General features: G+C 40.6%; 1 protein-coding gene and 1 pseudogene across 11 annotated transcripts in view; one reads left to right on the top strand and one right to left on the bottom strand.

Moving 5' to 3' along the window:
* Nucleotides 1–22,976, bottom strand: part of RBMS3 (RNA binding motif single stranded interacting protein 3) — an 804,674-nt gene that overhangs the window by 561,516 nt on the left and 220,182 nt on the right. The gene's annotated exons all lie outside the window — the stretch shown is intronic.
* Nucleotides 13,534–14,199, top strand: LOC102272966 (N-acetyllactosaminide beta-1,3-N-acetylglucosaminyltransferase 2-like; annotated as a pseudogene).

Below are 22,976 nucleotides of genomic sequence, written 5' to 3'. Positions count from 1 at the left end.
ATTTTGTGCAGTGATTAAATCTCAAAAACAACAGAATGATCTCTGTTCATTTCCAAGGCAAACCATTCAATATCATGGTAATTCAAGTCTATGCCCCGACCAGTAACGTTGAAGAAGTTGAAGTTGAATGGTTCTATGAAGACCTACAAGACCTTTTAGAACTAACACCCAAAAAAGATGTCCTTTTCATTATAGGGGACTGGAATGCAAAAGTAGGAAGTCAAGAAACACCTGGAGTAACAGGCAAATTTAGCCTTCGAGTATAGAATTAAGCAGGGAAAGGTAATAGAGTTTTGCCAAGAGAACACACTGGTCATAGCGAACACTCTCTTCCAACAACACAGGAGAAGACTCTACACATGGACATCACCAGATGGGTAACACCAAAATCAGATTGATTATATTCTTTGCAGCCAAAGATGGAGAAGCTCTATACAGTCAGCAAAAACAAGACCAGGAGCTGACTGTGGCTCAGATCATGAACTCCTTATTGCCAAATCCAGCCTTAAATTTAAGAAAGTAGGGAAAAACACTAGACCATTCAGGTATGACCTAAATCAAATCCCTTATGATTATACAGTGGAAGTGAGAAATAGATTTAAGGGCCTAGATCTGATAGACAGAGTGCCTGATGAACTATGGACAGAGGTTCGTGACATTGTACAGGAGACAGGGATCAAGACTATCCTGAGAGGGTAACAGGCAGGAAGGCCAGGGGTCTCCAAACAGAGGAAATAGGCTGCAAGTGTCAGACATTTTTATCTCTCTTAAGAGGCAGGAGGAAACAAACTAGAGGTATTTTTTTCCTTCTCTATACAAATTTAAAAGGAGGCTTCTCTTAAAATACTGTGTTGCAATAATGACACCTAGTTTCACCTGAAGTTAACTACTCTCAAACCTGGAGTTAACCAATGCATTTTTCTTATGGAAATGTTTGTCTTAAGCATAATAATAACATACATAATGTTAATGTACTATGCATTTACCCCAGACTCTGTCTTCAGGTCGGTTCTGCCTAATGGCTAAGAAGCTACTTGACAAAACATTATGTTATACTCAGATATTGTTCCCCTAATCTATGTAAATGAAACTATTTGTATGGTAATCTGCCCTTCTACAAGATTCAAGAATGGCCCGGAATGAATCCTCTGGAGCCAAGATTATCCCAAAATCCAACTATGGATGAGGGGCCTGGTGTCATTCTAAGTTTTAAGACATTCCTTTCTTTCATTAACAGACTGCTAGTGACTATATAACATCCAGATGAAGACTAGCAGTGGGGTACTCCCAGCCATATGCCAGAAGCTTTCTCTATCTCCTTTATACTTTAATAAAACTTTATTACACAAAAGCTCTGAGCGATCAAGCCTTGTCTCTGGCCCTGGATTAAATTCTTCTCCTCCGGAGGCCAAGAATCCTGGCGGCTTTTCATGGGTAAGCAACAACTTTTCAATCCCCAAGAAAAAGAAATGCAAAAAAGCAAAATGGCTGTCTGAGGAGGCCTTAAAAATAGCTGTGAAAAGAGGAGAAGCGAAAAACAAGGAGAAAAGGAAAGATATAACCATTTGAATGCAGAGTTCCAAAGAATAGCAAGGAGAGATAAGAAAGCCTTCATCAGTGTTCAATGCAAACAAATAGAGGTAAACAATAGAATGGGAAAGACTAGAGATCTCTTCAAGAAAATTAGAGATACGAAGGGAACATTTCATGTAAAAACGGGCTCAATAAAGGACAGAAATGGTATGGACCTAACAGAAGCAGAAGATATTAAGAAGAGGTGGCAGGAATACACAGTAGAACTATACACAAAAGACCTTCATGACCCAGGTAATCATGATGATGTGTTCATTCACCTAGAGCCAGACATCATGGAATGTGAAGTCAAGTGGGCCTTAACTTGTTCACTACGAACAAAGCTAGTGGAGCTGATGGAATTCCAGTTGAGCTCTTTCAAATCCTAAAAGACGATACTGTGAAAGTGCTGCACTCAATATGCCAGCAAATTTGGAAAACTTAGCAGTGGCCACAGGACTGGAAAAGGTCAGTTTTCATTCCAATCCCAAAGAAAGGCAATGCCAAAGAATGCTCAAACTACCATACAATTGTACTCATCTCACATGCTAGTAAAGTAATGCCCCAAATTCTTGAAGCCAGGCTTCAGCATTATGTGAACCATGAACTTCCAGATGTTCAAGCTGGTTTTAGAAAAGGCAGAGGAATCAGAGATCAAATTGCCAACATCCACTGGATCACTGAAAAAGCAAGAGAGTTCCAGGAAAACATCTATTTCTGTTTTATTGACTATGGCAAAGCCTTTCACTGTGTGGATCACAATGAACTGTGGAAAATTCTGAAAGAGATGGGAATACCAGACCACCTGATCTGCCTCTTGAGAAACCTATATGCAGGCCAGGAAGCAACAGTTAGAACTGGACATAAAACAACAGACTGGTTCCAAATAGGAAAAGGAGTACATCAAGGCTGTATATTGTCACCCTGCTTATTTAACTTATATGCAGAGTACATCATGAGAAACACTGGGCTGGATGAAGCACAAGCTGGAATCAAGATTGTCGGGAGAAATATCAATAGCCTCAGATATGCAGATGACACCACCATTATGGCAGAAAGTGAAGAAGAACTGAAGAGCCTCTTGATGAAAGTGAAAGGGGAGAGTGGAAAATCTGGCTTAAAGCTCAATATTCAGAAAACGAAGATCATGGCATCTGGTCCCATCACTTCATGGGAAATAGATGGGGAAACAGTGGAAACCATGGCTGACTTTATTTTGAGGGGCTCCAAAATCACTGCAGATGGTGATTGCAGCCATGAAGTTAAAAGATGCTTATTCCTTGGAAGAAAAGTTATGACCAACCTAGACAACATATTCAAAAGCAGAGACATTACTTTGTCAATAAAGGTCCATCTAGTCAAGGCTATGGTTTTTCCAATAGTCATGTATGGATGTGAGAGTTGGACTCTAAAGAAAGCTGAGCACTGAAGAATTGATGCTTTTGAACTGTGGTTTTGGAGAAGACTCTTGAGAGTCCCTTGGACTGCACGGAGATCCAACCAGTCCATCCTAAAGGAGATGCATCCTGAGTGTTCATTGGATGGACTGATGTTGAAGCTGAAACTCCAGTACTTTGGTCACCTGATGCGAAGATCAGACTCATTGGAAAAGACCTTGATGCTGGGAAAGATTGATGACAGGAGGAGAAGGGGATGACAGAGGATGAGATGGAGGCATCACCAACTCAATGGGCATGAGTTTGGGTAAACTCTGGGAGTTGGTGATAGACAGGGAGGCCTGGCATACTGCAGTTTATGGAGTTGCAGAGATTGGACACAACTGAGCAACTGAACTGAACTAAATAATGTAGTGTGCAGCCTGTAGAATAGAAAAGTTACATATATCAATTTTCTTGTTCCATCAACTTTCATGTCTTTGGCAATCCGAATATTTGACCTTCAGGGCAATGCAGAGTAGTCATTAAAAGAATATATTGTGGTGACCAACCTCCATAACTTAAATCTCAGTTCAGCCTGAGTATATATGATTGGCTAAGTAAGTCTTATATGCTCTTTGCATCATTTCATCATCTATCATGATATAAGTGGAGTGTAAAAGCTCTCAATAGTGTCTGACTTTTTATGATCCCATGGAATGTAGCCTGCCAGGCTCCTGTCTGTCCATGGGATTTCCCAGGCAAGAATACTGGAGTGGTTGGCCATGCCCTCTGTCAGGGGATCTTCCTGAGTGAGGCATCAAATCCACGTCTGGGTTCTCTTACATTAGCAGGCAGATTCTTTACCACTGCACCACTTGGGAAGCCATCATGATATAAATTTATCTTTTAATATTGATTTATTTACTTAAAATTGTATATATCTACTTATAAATCTATAAAATGATGGCAATAGTCTCTACTTCATAGGGTTGTTGTGAGGGTAAGTGGGGTTTACCTAGAGTGTTGATAACACTGGTTGGCATAGAAAAAGTGCTCATTTATGTAAGCTTTACTTGCAATAACTTTCTTGCTCTTATCTGCAATGTAGAACTATCTCTAGTCCTTCGCAGTCTCTGAAGTAGACAAGTAGTGGGAGGAAGTTGAGGTTCTATCCCAAGTGACAGCTTGAAACTACTACTGGGAATTTCCTGACAGTCCAGTAGTAAAGACTCTGTCTTACAATGCAGGGGGCAGGGATTCAGTCCCTGATCAAGGAACTAAGATACCACATGCCATGGGGCAACTAAACCCACAGGCCACAACCACTGCGCCCACGCACTCTAGAGCCTATATGACACCAGTAGAGAGCCCACATGCCACAACAAAGATCCAGCACAGCCAAAAATATCCCAAAACAACAACAAAACAAAACACTACTATTTAGACTGTCGACACCTTCCACAAAGAAAACTTCTCAGGCAGTTACTTGCTGAAAGGATGATTTACATTTATAATTAATGTTGATCTTATTTTAATCTTTGGCGTTTTATTAACTAGGTTCTTGATGTATTTAATCACACAATTACCCATAGGTTCAATTTATTGTTGTTGTTTATCACTACCAAATGTCTATTACCCCATTTTTTTAACTTGTGGATTTTTATTGAGCAGGGATGTAAATAAATTCTGTCCAGTGGAGAAGATGACCTTAAGGTTACAGTTTATTGCCCTGTTGAACTTTAACTCAGTTCAGTTATTTCAGTCACTCAGTTGTGTCCAACTCTTTGCGACCACATGGACCACAGCATGCCAGCCCTCACTGTCCATCACCAATACTCAGAGTTGACTCAAACTCATCTCCATCGAGTTGGTATGCCATCCAGCCATCTCATCCTCTGTCGTCCCCTTCTCCTCCTGCCCCCAATCCCTCCCAGCATCAGAGTCTTTTCCAATGAGTCAACTCTTCACATGAGGTGGCCAAAGTACTGGAGTTTCAGCTTCAACATCAGTCTATCCAATGAACACTCAGGATGGATCTCCTTTAGGATGGACTGGTTGGATCTCCTTGCAGTCCAAGGGACTCTCAAGAGTCTTCTCCAACATCACAGTTGAAAAGCATCAATTCTTCAGTGCTCAGCTTTCTTTAGAGTCCAATTCTCACACCCATACATGACTAATGGAAAAACCATAGCCTTGACTAGACAGACATTTTTGACAAAGTAATGTCTCTGCTTTTTAATATGCTGCTTGGTTAGTCATAACTTTTTTTTCCAAGGAGTAAGCATCTTTTAACTTCATGGCTGCAGTCACCAACTGTAGTGATTTTGGAAGCCCCAAAAATAAAGTCAGCCACTGTTTCCCTATCTATTTGTGATGCAGTGATGAGCCCAGATGCCATGATCTTAGTTTTCTGAATATTGAGCTTTAAGCCAACTTTTTCACTCTCCTCTTTCACTTTCATCAAAAGGCTCTTCAGTTCTTCACTTTCTGCCATAATGGTGGTGTCATCTGCATATCTGAGGTTATTGATATTTCTCCCAGCAATCTTGATTCCAGCTTGTGCTTCTTCCAGCCCAGCATTTCTCATAATGTACTCTGCATATAAGTTAAATAAGCAGGGTGACAATATACAGCCTTGACATACTCCTTTTCCTAATGACCAGTCTGTTGTTCTATGTCCAGTTCTAACTGTTGCTTCCTGGCCTGCATATAGGTTTCTCAAGAGGCAGGTCAGGTGGTCTGGTATTCCCATCTCTTTCAGAATTTTCCACAGTTTATTGTGATCCATACACTCAAAGGCTTTGGCATAGTCAATAAAACAAAAACAGATGTTTTCATGGAACTCTCTTGCTTTTTCGATGATCCAGTGGACGTTGGCAATTTGATCTCTGGTTCCTCTGCCTTTTCTAAAACCAGCTTGAACATCTGGAAGTTCATGGTTCACATAATGCTAAAGCCTGGCTTGGAGAATTTTGAGCATTACTTTACTAGCATGTGAGATGAGTACAAGTATGTGGTAGTTTGAGCATTCTTTGTCATTGCTTTTCTTTGGGATTGGAAGAAAACTGACCTTTTCCAGTCTTGTGGCCACTGCTGAGTTTTCCAAATTTGCTGGCATATTGAGTGCAGCACTTTCACAGTATCCTCTTTTAGGATATGAAAGAGCTCAACTGGAATTCCATCAGCTCCACTAGCTTTGTTCGTAGTGAACAAGTTAAGGCCCACTTGACTTCACATTTCATGATGTCTGGCTCTAGGTGAGTGAACACACTATCATGATTACCTGGGTCGTGAAGGTCTTTTGTGTATAGTTCTACTGTGTATTCCTGCCACCTCTTCTTAATATCTTCTGCTTCTGTTAGGTCCATACCATTTCTGTCCTTTATTGAGCCCGTTTTTACATGAAATGTTCCCTTGGTATATCTAATTTTCTTGAAGATATCTCTAGTCTTTCCCATTCTACAGTTTTCCTCTATTTCTTTGCATTGATCACTGAGGAAGGCTTTCTTATCTCTCCTTGCTATTTTTTTGGAACTCTGCATTCAAATGGTTATATCTTTCCTTTTCTCCTTGTTTTTCACTTCTCTTCTTTTCACAGCTATTTGTAAGGCCTCCTCAGACAGCCTTTTTGCCTTTCTTTTTCTTGGGGATGATCTTAATTCCTGTCTCCTGTACAATGTCATGAGCCTCCATCCATAGTTCATCAGGCAGTCTGTCTCTCAGATCTAGTCCCTCACTTCCAGTGTATAATTACAATGGATTTGATTTAGGTCATACCTGAACAGTCTAGTGGTTTTCCCCGCTTTGTTAAATTCAAGGCTGAATTTGGCAATAAGGAATTCATGATCTGAGCCATAGTCAGCTCCCAGTCTTGTTTTTGCTGAATACAGCTTCTCCATCTTTAGCTGCAGAGAATATAATCAATCTGATTTTGGTGTTGACCATCTGGTGATGTCCATGTGTGGAGTCTTCTCTTTTGTTGTTGGAAGAGAGTGTTTGCTATGACCAGTGTGTTCTCTTGGCAAAACTCTATTAGCCTTTGCCCTGCTACATTCTGTACTCCAAGGCCAAATTTTCCTGTACATCAACCAATATTCTTACGCCAATGTTCCTTTGAAAGAAAGTGAAAGTGTTAGTTGCTCAGTTGTGTCTGACTCTTTGTGGCCCTGTGGACTGTAGCCCCCCAGGCTCCTCTGTCCATGGAATTCTTAGGCAAGAATACTGGAGTGGGTTGCCATGCCCTCCTCCAGGGGATCTTCCCTACCCAGGGATCGATCGCAGGTCCTGCATTGCAGACAGATTCTTTACCATCTGAGCTACCAGGGAAGCCCAATATTCCTTTACAAAATACCTATTGATATTCAGGTTTTCAAATGCTCTGTGAAGTGGCTTTAAAACCTGGTATGTATACAGCTCCCCCTTCCCCTAAATTCTTAATCCTTCCACCTTCCCCAGCCTTGGAGCACACAAACACAACCTAGCTTAACAGCTTTATTTCACCCCAAGAGCTTTTCCTTTAGGAAAATAGCCAGGACAATAATATAATCTTTGAACAGTGTGTTCAGTAGACAATAGTTAAAAGTACCTATCCCCCATACACATCAACTACAGTGAGGTTTGCTAGATTTTGACTATTCAGGCAAGTGAACATTTGCAAAACTGTACATATCTTAGAGAATAAAACAAAAACGGAGAAGAAAGGGAACATCTGCAGAAATTTCCCCCCCATACAAAGCACCCATCAATACAATATAAGAGAAGTAAAATGCAGAGGAAGAAAAAGAATTTAGAGCATTTATAACCATCTCACATCAGGCACACAAACCCTTAAGACAAAAATCCTTTTTAATTGGTTTCTAAACTACTCCTGAAATTTTCATGTAAGTACCCTCTAAATTAAAACTTAGCTCTGTCTTTTAAAGAGGAAATTGAAAGTTACTGTATCTCAGTGAATTCTCTCTGACAATGAGACTTTTAACCTACGATATACCTTGCATCCTATATTATATACCTATAACACTTTTACACAGAAGACTTCTCTTTTATTAAATGTATCAACAGTATATGGGAAGAATCACTTCCAGTTTTTCACAGCCCCAATACAAAATGCTTTCTCAGAGAAAACATTTGTGACTCTTTTATCAAGCAACATTTTTTTTAATTTATTTTTTATTTGGAGGAAAGTTTCTTTACAATGTTATAATGGTTTCTGCCATACAACAACACAAATCAGCCATAATTATACATATAGCACCTCCTTCCTCTCACCCCTCCCACCCCTCTAGGTTTCTTAAAAATATAATTTATAATTCAGAAAGTATTACAATACTACCATACATGGAAAACATAATCACACACATACACACACAAACACACACACACCAAAAAGCAAAGTATGCTATGTCTTGGCTTCCCCTGTTCCTAATTACTCTCTAGATGAGACTTTCCAGTGGAGCAGAATCACAAAATCCTTGAACACAACTGCTTAATTTAGCTTCTACTCTGACTAGAGTTACAGGAATTCCAGTCCTTGGCTCAGCTACAAGATTCTGTATCAACAATTATTTCTCAAAGCTAGAATATGCTTTAAACAACTAAGTGGGTATTTAATGGGCCATTGGTTCTAGTTCATGTCTGAACTCTCACAGTGACAAACAGGTACATTCTGCATGACTGGTCTTGTGCCCTCTGTGCCCTGCAAAGTCAACTCCTGATGTAGGTAAATCAAGTTTAGACTATTTGGGGGAAGAGACTTAAAACCACCACAAAGACAAAAGTCATCCATGTCATATGCTTGTGAAGAATTATATTAAATTACTCTTACTGATGTCTTATCAAAGTAATGTAAAAACTACTGCCTATAATCCATCTTTATACACCCTGAAAAAAATTATTTCTCAGATAAAATTACTCTTAAACTTACATTCTGTTACTTATTTATGTTCAGAAAAAATTTTTTTCTTTTTTTCCCACTGCCACCCACAAGTGGAAAGCAAAATCTGATATTAGAGGAAAAAATGTGACCAAGTTACTGAACAATGCCTGGAAATAGACATCTCAGCAGGGTCCCCAATTCTCCTTTCTATATTTTCATTTCCTGTAGCTAGAAGAGATAAAATACTACCCATAGTCAACTTCCTGGGGTTTCAGCTTCTTGGGGGAAACAAGTAAATGAACACGCTTTTTTACCCTAATTCTTTCCATCTGGGCTCACTGCCTTCTCCAGCCAGTATGAGAAGCAGCTCGTACAGCATTGCCAGGACATCTTTTAATATAAAAATTAAACTCCACATCATATCTATAAAGTCACCAAATGTCCTGAGTACATTCTCCAAACACAGCTCAATCCCAAAAGATCATGTTTATAGCTGAGAGGACTCTGCAATCACAAACAGAAGTCAATGTGCAACAACTACCCACTTACTATATTTTGAGTTTCCACAACCGAGTTTTATAAAGTCATACGTTGTCTATCAACTCTTCAAAATAAGTTTACCCAAACCCATCAATACAGATTTTACATTTAATTTTTTAAAGAAATAGTCTGTTCTTTTTGTCATTTATTCCCATTCCTGAATAGCATGGGAGTGATTTGTTGATACCCTTGATTATTCCACATATGAGCCTAATTTAAACTAATGGCATCTTTTATTTTTCAAAATTGAAGAGAAAATAGGGCTATTATGGATCTACTCCTCATGAATTATGAAGACATCAATTCAGTAAGATCTTTCTTTAAAGAATTTCTTCTTGAAGCCTTTTGCTGAATCACCCACTGTGTATTATAATTCAAAAAATACAAGCAGAGACTGAAAATAGGTTCTGCAGTCAATTAACTCCCAGCTAACTCATTTTTCACATGCCTTCCATACTGATTCCAAGACAAGAACAAAGGTACTACATTTATTTAAGGGATGGAATATTATCCTTTCAGCCAATGTGATTGTTTGCCTACTTCTATATGGCTCATTCATTCTTGGGCATCTGGGGATGCTAATGGGGTATATGTACGGCTTTGGGGATCCAGTAGGAATGTGGTGGGACTATCCCTTTGAGGGACCACATCAACTGGATTTCATCTACAAGAGAACAAGTCCATAATCCATTAATGTTCTGAGGCATTTATAAGTTCATTTTACCAACAAGCGGTCAGGGGACTTCCCTGGTGGTCCAGAGGTTAACACTCCATGATCCCACCCCAGGGGGCCTAGGTTCTATCCCCAGTCAGGAAAACTAGATCCCATGTACAACTAAAGATCCCACATGCCACAGCTAAGACCCAGTGCAGCCAATATATGCGTGTGTGTGTGTGTATAATATATATATTATATGCTTCCCTTGTAGCTCAGTCGGTAAAGAATCTGCCTGCAATGCAGGAGCCTGGGTTCAATTCCTGGGTTGGGAAGATTCCCTCGAGAAGGAAATGGCAACCCACTCTAGCCAGTGTTCTTACCTGGAGAATCCCATGGACAGAGGAGCCTGGCAGGCTACAGTCCATAGGGTTGCAAGAGTCTGACACAACTATATATATATATATATGTAAAACGAGTGGTCAAAACCAGAAATAACTGTTGTGGGAAGAACCATATTGCCTTAAAATTCGTATGTTGAAGTCTTAACACCTTGCACCTCAGAATGTAAATATATGGACAGACAGCCTTTAAAAGGGTAAGATAAAACCAAGTCCTATGGGTGGGCCCTAAACCAACCAACATCATAAATTAGGACAAAGGCACAGAGGGAAGAGATGGTCATTTACAAGCTGAGGAGAGAGACCTTAGAATAAATCACCCCTGTGACACCTTCATCTCATATCATTTTATTATGAGAAAATAAATTTCTGTTGCTTAAGTGGTACTTAGTTATGGCAGCCTAGCAATCTAACACAGTCACCTCTTATCCGAGGACTACTGAGCTTTGGTAAAGGCAACCAAGGTGAGACTATCCAGACAAGACTCTTCCTTGAATGCTTGGTGCAACGATTCTGCAGTGGGTCCCGCCAAGCCGTCAAACAACACCTCCAAGCTCTCTGTCACCCAAGACCTGTGTGTGATAACAAGGGTCACCCAGAACAGACAACTGATACTCTGGAAACTTGTTCTTGGCTTTGCAATCTGGGTATTTGGTTTTATCCCTCCAGAGGTAATTAAGCTCTTGAATCCACACCAAGTAGATTTCACAATTGTATTGCACAAAGCAAAATTTCCTTTTAAACTTACAAAGAATACGATATAAGATTTTCTAGCTGGGAGAACTGAGGAAAATATCCAGGAGGAGGAAGTGTTTAAAGAATGAGCAATTGGACTTCCTGGTGGTCTGGTGGTGGAAAATCCACCCGTCAATGCAGGGGACACGGGTTCAATTTCTGGTCCCAGGAAGATCCCTCATCCCTTGAGGCAACTAAGCCCTAGCCAGAGCTACTGATGCTCAAGTGTCCTAGAGCTCAGTGCTCAGTAGAAAAAGGAGCCACCACAATGGGAAGCCCACTCACCACAACTAAAGAGTAGCCCCTGCGCGCTGCAACCACAGAAAGCGCGCACAGCAACAAAGACCCAGGATTGCCAAAAATATACACAGTTAAAAGAAATGAAGACAGAGCAATATTTTGGCAATCAGAGATGCTTTTTACATGTCTTAGGGATAAGAAAAACAACTGTAAAAAAAGTTTCTTTTGTAGATCTATGTATTAGTTACTATTTAGTAAATTACAGATTCACCAGGATGCCAGGACTGCTGTGCTGCATTTACAACCTGACCAACTTCAAGTCAATGATTCTCAGACTTTGATGTGCCCCAGAATATCTTGGAGGACTTATTGACACACAGATTGCTGGGCCCAACTCCCAGAAATACTGACTCAGCAGGTATGAGGTGGGCCTGAAGGATTTGCATCTCTAATGAGGTCCCGGGTGATACTGATGCTGCTGACTGTTCTGAGAACCATCACCTCAAGAAAGAGAGTAACATACAAACAGCAAAGCACTTTGTCATCTGCAAAACTCACAGGCTTAGGGAGCTTTCCTAAGCCATGGAGAACTACTGAATACTTTCAAAACTGCAAACAGCATTTGATTTCGTTCAAATGATAATCTATGTTGGTAAAGATTGACTATAAATTCTCCTCAGAGGTTTTGCTTAGTAATGTTTTTTCATCTAGTCAATATAAGAACAACTTTTACATCACAAGGACAGAGGCTTTGAAATTTTTGTCAGGGACTTTTGAAAAAGTCCAAAGAAAACACACAAGCAATGTCTATGTAACTCTCTTCTTTTACGTGATATAACTAGTTGCAAATTCCTAGTTTGATTGAATTAGAGTACTAATATGAACAAAGATAACTGGCAGGGCAAGTCATGATCGTTAATTGGTTAGTGTCTTTGTTGGTTCTTTAATTAGACATGGATATAAACCTGGAATGGATATACCAGTCCAGAAATGAATGCTTCCAAATTGTAAAGCAAAGCAAAACAAAACAAAAATCACTTAGTGGTTAACTCTTGGGTTACACTTTAGGTTGTATATTTGTGTTGTCCAATTAGAGTATCTAACCTGTCACCCTAAAGAAAGCTAGAGAGAAAGGGATTTCCATGTTAAAAAAAATGGGATGGCAACCCCATTCTTTTGAGTACTTCCTACAACTGATCATAGGGCATTTTAGCATGCTTAACATCCTGCAGTATTTGTTCTGATAACGTGAAAAGAGAATGGACTTTGGAATCGACTGATGTGGACCTGAGAATTTGAAAAAGAATAGATACATGTATAGTATAACTGAACCACTTTGCTGTACACCTGAAACTAACACAACATTGCTAATCAACTATATTCCAACATACAATAAAAAGAAAAAAGATATGGACTTGAATCTGACCTGTACCACCCATAGGATATAAAACAACTACTCAGCACCTTGGCATCTCAGTTTCCTGATCTGTAGAGTATAATCACTAGACCTGCTTCTTGTTTATAGAGGGTATAAAGATGAAATAAGAGTGTGTGCTGACGTTCCTAGTACACTGGGTGACATGTTGAAATTTCTTTCATGATCTTACTAAAGCCTGCCTTACACTCTATTACCTATACATACACTGTCTAACATACTAATGGTATCTTGGATAACAACATCTCTTGCTTATGTGATAGAGCCTGCATGTCCCAGTCCCATGCTTGCACAGACCCCTTAGGAAGCACATGCTTTAATGCACATATGACCTCTTATTTATACTCCAAGGCAATCCAGAGTTTCTCCTCCACTCATCCCATCTTCTCCTGGCAACACCTAACTCCTCGCTCAGTCTGTTCTCTAAGTTCAGCCCCTTCCACATCTCCCCCATTACCTCCCCAGATGCTTCTGCCTCTAACCTCCCACCAAGACACACTGCTCCATTGACTACCCCAGGCCCACTCATTCCCAAGTTCCCCCTTTCCTGGCAAGCAGCCAATAAGGCACAGCACTTGGGATACCATATCTTGACCCTGGCCGTCCTGGGTTCTCACCGCTGCCCACTGCTAGCTCATCCATGCACAGTCAGCTGTCAGTAGCATCCCACACTGGGACCATTTGGTCTTCACGGGCCCGACCCTAGTCTTCTGTAAGTGGATTTTAGGTTTTGGAGATTTTAAATATGTCTGACCTTTCAGATATGCTGAAATTTGAGAGTGAGAAGCACCAAGACATTCTTTTGTGGAACTACAGAGATACATTCTTCAACTTGTCTCTGAAAGAAGTACTCTTTCTCAGGTGGGTGAGCACTTCCTGTCCAAATGCCGAGTTCGTGTTCAAGGGCGATGATGATGTTTTTGTGAACACCCATCATCTCCTGAATTACTTGAATAGCTTATCCGGGAACAAAGCCAAAGATTTGTTTATTGGTGACGTGATTCATAATGCTGGAACTCATCGGGATAAGAAACTCAAGTACTACATTCCGGAAGTTGTTTACACTGGTGTCTACCCGCCTTATGCAGGAGGAGGTGGATTCCTCTACTCCGGCCACCTGGTCCTGAGACTGTACAATGTGACTGACCAGGTCCTTCTCTACTCCATCGATGATGTTTATACTGGAATGTGCCTTCAGAAACTCGGCCTTGCTCCAGAGAGACAAAGGCTTCAGGACATTTGATATAGAAGAGAAAAGCAGGAGTAACATTTGTTCCTATGTAGATTTGATGTTGGTACATAGTAGAAAACCTCAAGACATGATTGATATTTGGTCTGGGTTGCAGAGTGCTCATTTAAAATGCTGAATTATGTGCAAACTACATTTTACATAGAAATGTGTCTCAAATAGTTCCCATTTGTGTTCTCTTCCATTAGAGGTCATTTCTATGTAAAACCATCAAAATTACCTTTAAAGGTCATGTCCATTTGACGGCCTCTAAACCCTTCAGTTCCGGAGAAGGCAATGACACACCACTCCAGTGTTCTTGCCTGGAGAATCCCAGGGACGGGGGACCCTGGTGGGCTGCCGTCTATGGGGTCGCACAGAGTCGGACACAACTGAAGCGACTTAGCAGCAGCAGCAGCAGCAGCAGCAAACCCTTCAGTTCAGACGGTAAAGCGTCTGCCTGCAAGGCGGGAGACGTGGGTTCGATCCCTGGGTCCGATCCCTGGGTCGGGAAGATCCCCTGGAGAAGGAAATGGCAACCCACTCCAGTATTCTTGCCTGGAGAACCCCATGGACAGAGGAGCCTGGGGGGCTACAGTCCACAGGGTCGCAAAGAGTTGGACACGACTGAGCAACTTCACTCACTCACTCACTCATTCACCAGAAACAAAGTCATTGTGTCAAGCATTCATGGGTCTCCTCTTCAAAACCTCTTTAATGTCCATCTCTATTTATTTTATTTAGTTGACACTTTTATAACCCTTTCTATGAGCTCTCTCTGTAGACCTGTTTTTGTTAGTCATCACAACCCCAGGGAGGCAGGCACTGCCACTAACTGTTATAGATGAGGACCCTGAGACAGGAACACCTGAAGTTACTTTCTCAAGGTCATGTGACCAGGAAGTAGCAGAAGTAGAACCCCAGACTATCTGGCTCCAGAGCACAGAGTCTGCCTTTCAGCTTCAGTGCCTCTTGCCACCCTCTTGTCTGAAAACAGAAGCCACGGCTCCTCCTTTTTTCTCTCCCGACTCCTATTCATCCCTGCCACATTTGTGCCCATGTTTCCCATACAGCCTCCTACATAAGAACCTTCAAGTTTGAGAGCTTTCAAAGATGCCAATGTGCCCGCAGAAAGGATGAAGAGAAACAAGAAGAAGTAACTGAAGAACTGAAGAGATGCATCATGCAGGGGATGCAGATGCCCTTTGTTTATTTAAGCAGGCAGGGTTACTTGTTGCGGCACAGGACCTGAACGCAGAATGGTACATGAGGGCTGCAGAAGCTGTTCAGAACATAATCCAATGCTGCCACGCCATCTATGATGAGAGAAAAGAGACATCACTGGATTCAGACACCACTGGATCGTTTTCCAGGACGGTAGATAGAACTGAAACCAGCAAGGAATAAGAGCCCGTGCTGCCAACATCAGGCGTGAGTGAAATTGCAGCCTGCCCTCCGTCTGCTGCTGCTGACAAGCCTTCAGCCCTCCCTTCTCCCATCTCCTCTCCTCCCTCCAGTCAGCAGCTCTTCTTGTCTGTTCACTCCATGCCAGACCCGGTATGCTGGTTGCTCTTCTGTACTATTGTAATTCTCAAGATGCTCTACTGTAAGGTTAAGCACGTTTTGTTTATTTTTGTGTTTGTTTTTTATGTATTATTTGAATGAAAAGTATAGCTGATTGTGTTAGCTGAGTACCTAGGCTAACTTTGTTGGACTTACGAACAAATTGGATTTACGAATGTGCTCTCGAAAGGGAATTTGTTCATATGTAGGAACTTACTGTATATCATCTAAGTATTCTGAAACAATTTCTTCCCCAACACAAGGGCATTTCCCCCTCTGACTTTCCTTAAATATGTGCAGATCCTTTTTAAAAATATTAATTTATTTATTTTAATTGGAGGCTAATTACTTTACAATATCATGGTGGATTTTTTGCCATACATTGCCCCCCCAGTACATCGGCTAGCATCATGTTTCTCTCTTTCTGTTCCTCGAGAGAATGTTCTTGAATGATTGCTCTGCTCATATGATTTCTTTCTTCTCATTATCTAATATCTAATTACTTCCTAAATACTGACTTTCATTATTGGAACATAGTGAAAATTATGTAACTTCTTTTTTTTTTAATGGAATTAATTACTTACCATGCTATGTTAGTTTCTGCTGTACAGGGAGATGAATCAACTATATGCATACGTATATCTCCTCCTTCTTGAGCCTGCCTCCCACCCAGCACCACGCCACCGCTCTAGGTCATCACAGAGCCCAGAGCTGAGCTCCCTGTGCTGCACAGGAGCTTCCCGCTAGCTATCTGCTTTATACATAGTAGTGAATATATGTCAATGCTACTCTCCCAATTGGTTCCATTCACCCCTTCCCCCTCCTCTGTGTCCATATGTCCATTCTCTACATCTGCTCTCTATCCTGCCCTGCAAAAAGTTTCATCTGTACCATTTTTCTAGATTTCACATATTTATGTTAACACACAATATTTGTTTTTCTCTTTCTTACTTTTTATGACAGACTCTAGGTCCATCTGCATCTCGACAAATGACTCAAGTTCATTCTTTTTAATGGTTAAGTAATATTCCATTCTTAATAAGTAAAAAGATATCATTTCTTATCATCCTTGAGTTCTCACTACCATTCAACTGTCTTGAAAACCTTTCTCGGGAAACATCCTTCTTTGGGTCCCATGCAGCAATTAACCCAGTTGTTATCTTCCTTCCTTGCAGATTATTACTCTTTATCTCCTTGACTTGCCCTTTTTCTTCTTCTAGATTTCTGAAAGTGGGTATACCTCAAACATAATTCTTAGCCCCCTTCTGTTTTGGAGCTACAGTAGCCATGAGTCTGATAACTCTAAAAGAGCATGCATCAGAATCCTCTGGGTGGCTTCTTACAACTCTGTGTCCCCACATCAGTCTTGACTGTTTGACTGGAAGGAGACACAAGAATTTGCATGTCTACCAAACTCACAGGTAAGAAGCAAGAACATATTGTGAGAACCATTAACTGGAAATCTCCTTCGTTACCACACTTTGAATTTCCATTTCTTTTTGTTTCCCTCTCATGTTTCTTTCTGTGGATCTGTCTTCACCATCATACCTCAGTCTGGAGTCTCCAATTAGAGTCTCTAATTGGAAAATTAGAGATATTGGATATTTCCCTTTGGATGTTGAATGGTCACCTCAAAAACACAACAATGTTGAACTCACCATATTTCTCTCTCTCGGAAAACACCTCTGTGGCAGAGGCTGGATGGGTAGTAGACTACATTTCTACCCAAATACACACATACCATGAATGGAGCGCCTGCTATAGCCAGTCACTGCCCAGACTCCACCAGGCACTGTATTCCAAATTCTCACAACCTCCAAATAAACTGACTACTGTTCTAATTTTTTTTAAGGATGAAAAATTAAACTTAGATACAGTAGGTGATTTTACCCAACATGACACAGCTATTGCGTTAACGTGCTTGCATTGGAACTCGGGGGCATTTGGCTATAAAAATCCCTCTTCTTTCCTTGATATTATACCATTCTCAATACTTAGAGAAAAAGCTTGGATAAAAGTCAGCCCCCTGATCAGTCCTGGGGCCACAAAAGCATTTGTAAGTCTTTTGTACATGTTGGACATGACTTCAACCACAAAAAGCAGAGAAATGACCAAAAGTCTTTGGAAATAGTATAGCTGTACATTCATCTTGGAGAAGGAAATGGCAACCCACTCCAGTGTTCTTGCCTGGAGAATCCCATGGACAGAAAAGCCTGGTAGGCTGCAGTCCGTGGGGTCGCACAGAGTCGGACACGACTGAAGCAACTTGGCAGCAGCAGCAGTACATTCATCATGGATTTTTAGAAATCACTTCTAGAGTACCTCATTTCTTAAAGAAGCTTCTGATTTTACAACATGTGGCCCATTCTAGTACAAGTGTGACTCCGCAGCAAACTGAATGCAAAATGGAAGACATAGCTTCACAGCAGAATTTATACTTGAGAGTGGTGGCATGAATTGGAAGATTGGAACTGACATATATACACTATTGATGTGTGTGTGTGTTTGCGAAGTCACTTCAGTCATGTCCAACTCTGTGCGACCCTATGGACTGTAGCCCACCAGGCTCCTCTGCCCATGGGATTCTCCAAGCAAGAATACTGGAGTGGGCTGCCATGCCCTCCTCCAGGGCATCTTCCCAACCCAGGGACCGAACCCGCATCTCCTCTCTCCTGAACTGACAGTAAAGTTCTTTACTATTAGCACTACCTGGGAAACCCACACTATTGATACTATGTATAAAATAGATAAATAATGAGAACCTACTGTATAGCACAGGGACCTGTATTCAATGCTCCATGGTGAGCTGAATGGGAAGCAAATCCAAAGAAGAGAGAGTTATATACACGTATAGCAGATTCACTTTGCTGTACAGTAGAAACTAAAACAACATTGTAAAGCTATTATACTATAATAAAAATTAATTTTAAAAAAAGAAAAGAAAAATACATAGGTTTATATTGAATGATCGGAGAAGGCAATGGCAACCCACTCGAGTACTCTTGCCTGGAAAATCCCACGGACGGAGGAGCCTGGTAGGCTGCAGGCCATGGGGTCGCTAAGAGTCTGACACGACTGAGCGACTCCACTTTCACTTTTCACTTTCATGCATTGGAGAAGGAAATGGCAACCCACTCCAGTGTTCTTGCCTGGAGAATCCCAGGGACAGAGGAGCCTGTTGGGCTGCCGGCTATGGGATCGCACAGAGTCAGACACGACTGATGCAACTTAGCAGCAGCAGCAGCATATTGAATGATGTGTTGTCTGACACTAAAACTATTGTTTCAAATTATACTATAAAAATAGGGGAATTCTACCCCTCCACAAAAATAAAAGAATTTACACTTGTATTTGGAAAAGACATCAAACCTCAGATTCTGTAAATCTTGACATCATCTATTGATTTAACACTATAAAAAAAAAAAAACTGCATCAAACATGCAGCATATGTGACCATTTTGAGAGCCGTGTTCTAGTATCCATGGAATTAAGCTGTTTAGAGCACACATTCGGAGAAGGCAATGGCACCCCACTCCAGTACTCTTGCCTGGAGAATCCCATGGACGGAAGAGCCTGGTAGGCTGCAGTCCATGGGGTCGCTAAGAGTCGGACACGGCTGGGCGACTTCACTTTCACTTTTCACTTTCATGCATTGGAGAAGGAAATGGCAACCCACTCCAGTGTTCTTGCCTGGAGAATCCCAGGGATGGGGAGCCTGGTGGGCTGCTGTCTCTGGGGTTGCACAGAGTTGGACACAACTGAAGCGACTTAGCAGCAGCAGCAGCAGAATACACATTTGGTTTCCACTTTCTCTCTCAGTACCACAGCCACCTAATCAGGTTCTCAGAAATGATGTGTGACTAATAAAGTGTGTGCATGCTTAGTCGCTCGTTCTGATTCTTTGTGACCCCATGGACTCCAGCTCGCCAGGCTCCTCTGTCCATGGATTCTCCAGGTAAGAATACTGGAGTGGGTTGCCATGCTCTCTTCCAGGGGAGCTTCCCAGCCTGGGGATCAAACCCAGGTGTCCCACATTGCAGGCAGATTCTTTACCATCTGAGCCACCAGGGAAACCCAACTAATAAGGTATTACTGCCCAATCCTAACACACGTCACTTTGCTTCTAATTTCTCCCCACATTTTCTTTGTCACGACTCTTCTCCTCCTCCTCAACTCAACTGATATATTCTCTCTGATGCCTTTTCTTTCTCACCCAGAAGCTTATTTTTATTCCAGTTATGATCCAACATGTCATGGAGTATATCTCTATTAGAAAGTACATTTTATCATCAATTGTGTTAATGACAAAAATGCAATACTTCATCAATATTGCATGTACTGTCCATCCTAATATTGGTGAGTTCTTCAAGGGTAGTGCATAGATGTTATTTATTTTATATCCCTGGCCTTACAAACAGGGCTTACTCAATAAAGATTTGTTGAATGAATGAATAAAGGACTGAATATCATATATCACATCTCTAACATCAGACGAGACAATCAGGGTGGCAAAGTCAAGTATATTTAAGCACAGATATATCTTCCACTTTGCAGCATGGCAAAGTGTATATCCTACTGACAATGATACATCACTTTTTATATTTTATACTAAGCACATTTATTTCATTTTAAGAAGAGAATGACTTTTAATGTCACTCAATAGCCAAAATAAGAAAGAGTTTGAAAGTCTCTGCTGTAAAATGTTTTATGGTATTGTGTTATTTTAAATTGGCAAAGACACTTGAGACAAAGAATTGATGTAATTTAATGAAAGAGGAATTTCATACAGTAGAGCAGCTACTGTAAGCTTTTTAAATATAAGAATGCTACTGCTTCATTTAAATGAGTCAGAACTTGCAGTTAGAAAATAGACAAAACCATGTCATGTAGAGAGAAGTGGCTCCATGAAGCTCATATATACCAGAAACAGAAAACATGAAAATCAAGTCAAACTTTAAAATAATTCTCATATCCTTAATATCAAAGCTTATAAAATGAAGAATCCAAGTGGATGAGAACAAAAACATTTTTGTCAATACATCAATCTCTTCACATAAGATTTTGAAAAAGTTATAAACTTTCCCATATACATGTGAAATACTATCCATAAGTATTATATAATCTTATTATATATTCTAAGTATTATATATTCTATGATAAGTATTATATAATCTTATTATATAAGTATTATATCCATAAGTAAATATAATCTAAAATATTATCCATAAAACTTCTCTGTATCAGGCCAAAAGATTCAGTCCTTGCATTACCATAGCAGAAAACTCACTGACTAATGGATATTCAGATAATTCATGATAACGTAAATCAATGATGCAGTCAAATTACTTATGTGAAGATTATTTGTTTTATACATTCACTGTATTATTCACAGTATTTTAAAAACTGAATGTAAAAATATATAATTATCTCACTAGATAAGTGAGAAGACCTAATAAAAGAATGCATGTTAAACATTCCAGCTTAATGATAAGCTGATAGCATGAGATTTTCCAAAACAGTAGTTGCTGGGGTGATGCTCAATGTTTCAATTACTTAATAGTCAGAAAATTCAGGCACATAATATAAATAGATTCCAAAAACCATAATTAAGGAAGTGAGAAGATTGCAAACTGGGTGCCATGCTGCCTGCCTCCAGTCATCAGCAGTTGCTGGTTCATTTACCTCAACCCTCAGACAAGGTGCCCAGACACACCTCTGAGTGCCTTCCTCTCACTCTGCCTGGAAGAAAGTGTTCCGCATGACCAAGAACACACCTCTGAGACGCTTTCAGTGGATTCCACCTGGGAAGGCTAAGGGCTAAACGGAAAATGTAAGGAAAATTCAGCTGCTTCCCAAGTCAGGAAGACAATCATGTCTTCTTGAAAGTTTTTTTTTTTTTTTTTTTTACCGGATCAACTCTTATTTAACAAAACTTGAATATATGGTCTCTAGTGTCCACTATGAAGCCATGTATGATGCTCTCAGTGTAACATAACATCTATAGATCATAACCCAAAGCACAGTTTGCACATTTTCTCAAAACACCTATGGCCATGTGTGTGGTCTTATATGTAAGCACCAGATCATATCCCGTAATACTGAAGGGGAGATTCCATGCCTTAAGAATCCATTACAGACACTATTCACACCCCGCAAAACTCTTCATTATCATTACACTATAGATACAATGCTACTAGACTGAGCTGCAGTAAAAAAAAAAAAAAAAATCCAAGAAAAATTTTGTGCTCTAACAATCCTTTGGCCTCATGATGCTTTATGCACTTTATTTCTACTACATCAGCCAGGGAACATAGTGAGCTAAGTTTTCTTTCTGGTTTCCAGTTTCATCATCCTCCAATGTGAGCCCCCAGATCCCACCATGGTGATTTCTGGAAAGTTCAAAAATGTTCACTGCTAAAATGCAATTCTGTCAGTCAACAACTGTCTTCCTTTCCTCCTGCCTCTTTGCTCACAACTTCCTTTCCTCCTATCAGCGTGTCTCCTCCAGAAAGACTTCACTTATCCACTGAATTAGGAGTCTTCCCTCTGTCAGGGGGTCTGGTGCTTGCTCCTTGTAGCTCTGCGTGTAAGCACAGGCTTATTCCTGAGTTACCCAAGAACAATAAACATCTTCCATGTTTGTATTATCCAGACATCACTCAGAACACAGCGGAGAGCAGGTGCGCAGCAAAAGTGGTCGAGTAGACAGTGACGACGACGCTGACTCCTATTCACAAAACCTGCTTACAAGGAAACAGACTTGAAACTTTCCTTTTTCTGTTAGACAACATAAGAAATGAGTAGAGAAGCCATGCTTCTTTTTCCTTGTATTAAAAATGGTTTATAAGAATGTTCATCAGCAGCCCCCAACTGGCCCCAAACCCCAACGGCCAACAATAATACAATGGATAAACATATTGTGTTTATTCAAACAATAAAATACCACACTGTGATGGGAACGACAAACAACAGGGAGGAATCGTCGATGTTGAGCAGAAGACAGCAGATGACAGAAGCACCCATTACCAGATTCTATTTATGTAAGTCGATGTATTGGAAGTCAGGGTGGGACTTATCCTTGGACTGAGTTAGTAACTAGAAGAGGCATGAGGGGTTTGCAGTGCTGGTCTCATCTTGCTCTATGAACTGGCTGCTGGAGACATGGGTGTGTCTAGTTTGTGAAAACACACCACGAAACTGGAAATGGACAATCAGTGCACTCTTCTACCAAGCAGCACTTTCTGCTATAGAGCGTTTTCCACTACAAAATATTCAGAGAATATTCGCCTTGGTGGCAGAAGTTAATGATATTTGTAATGAAAAGGAGCTGCATAGACATGGAGTGGCAAAAAA

The sequence above is a fragment of the Bos mutus genome, chromosome 22 (genome assembly GCF_027580195.1).
Source record: "Bos mutus isolate GX-2022 chromosome 22, NWIPB_WYAK_1.1, whole genome shotgun sequence".
Lineage (NCBI taxonomy): Eukaryota > Metazoa > Chordata > Mammalia > Artiodactyla > Bovidae > Bos > Bos mutus.
This window is presented reverse-complemented; position numbering and strand designations above follow the sequence as displayed.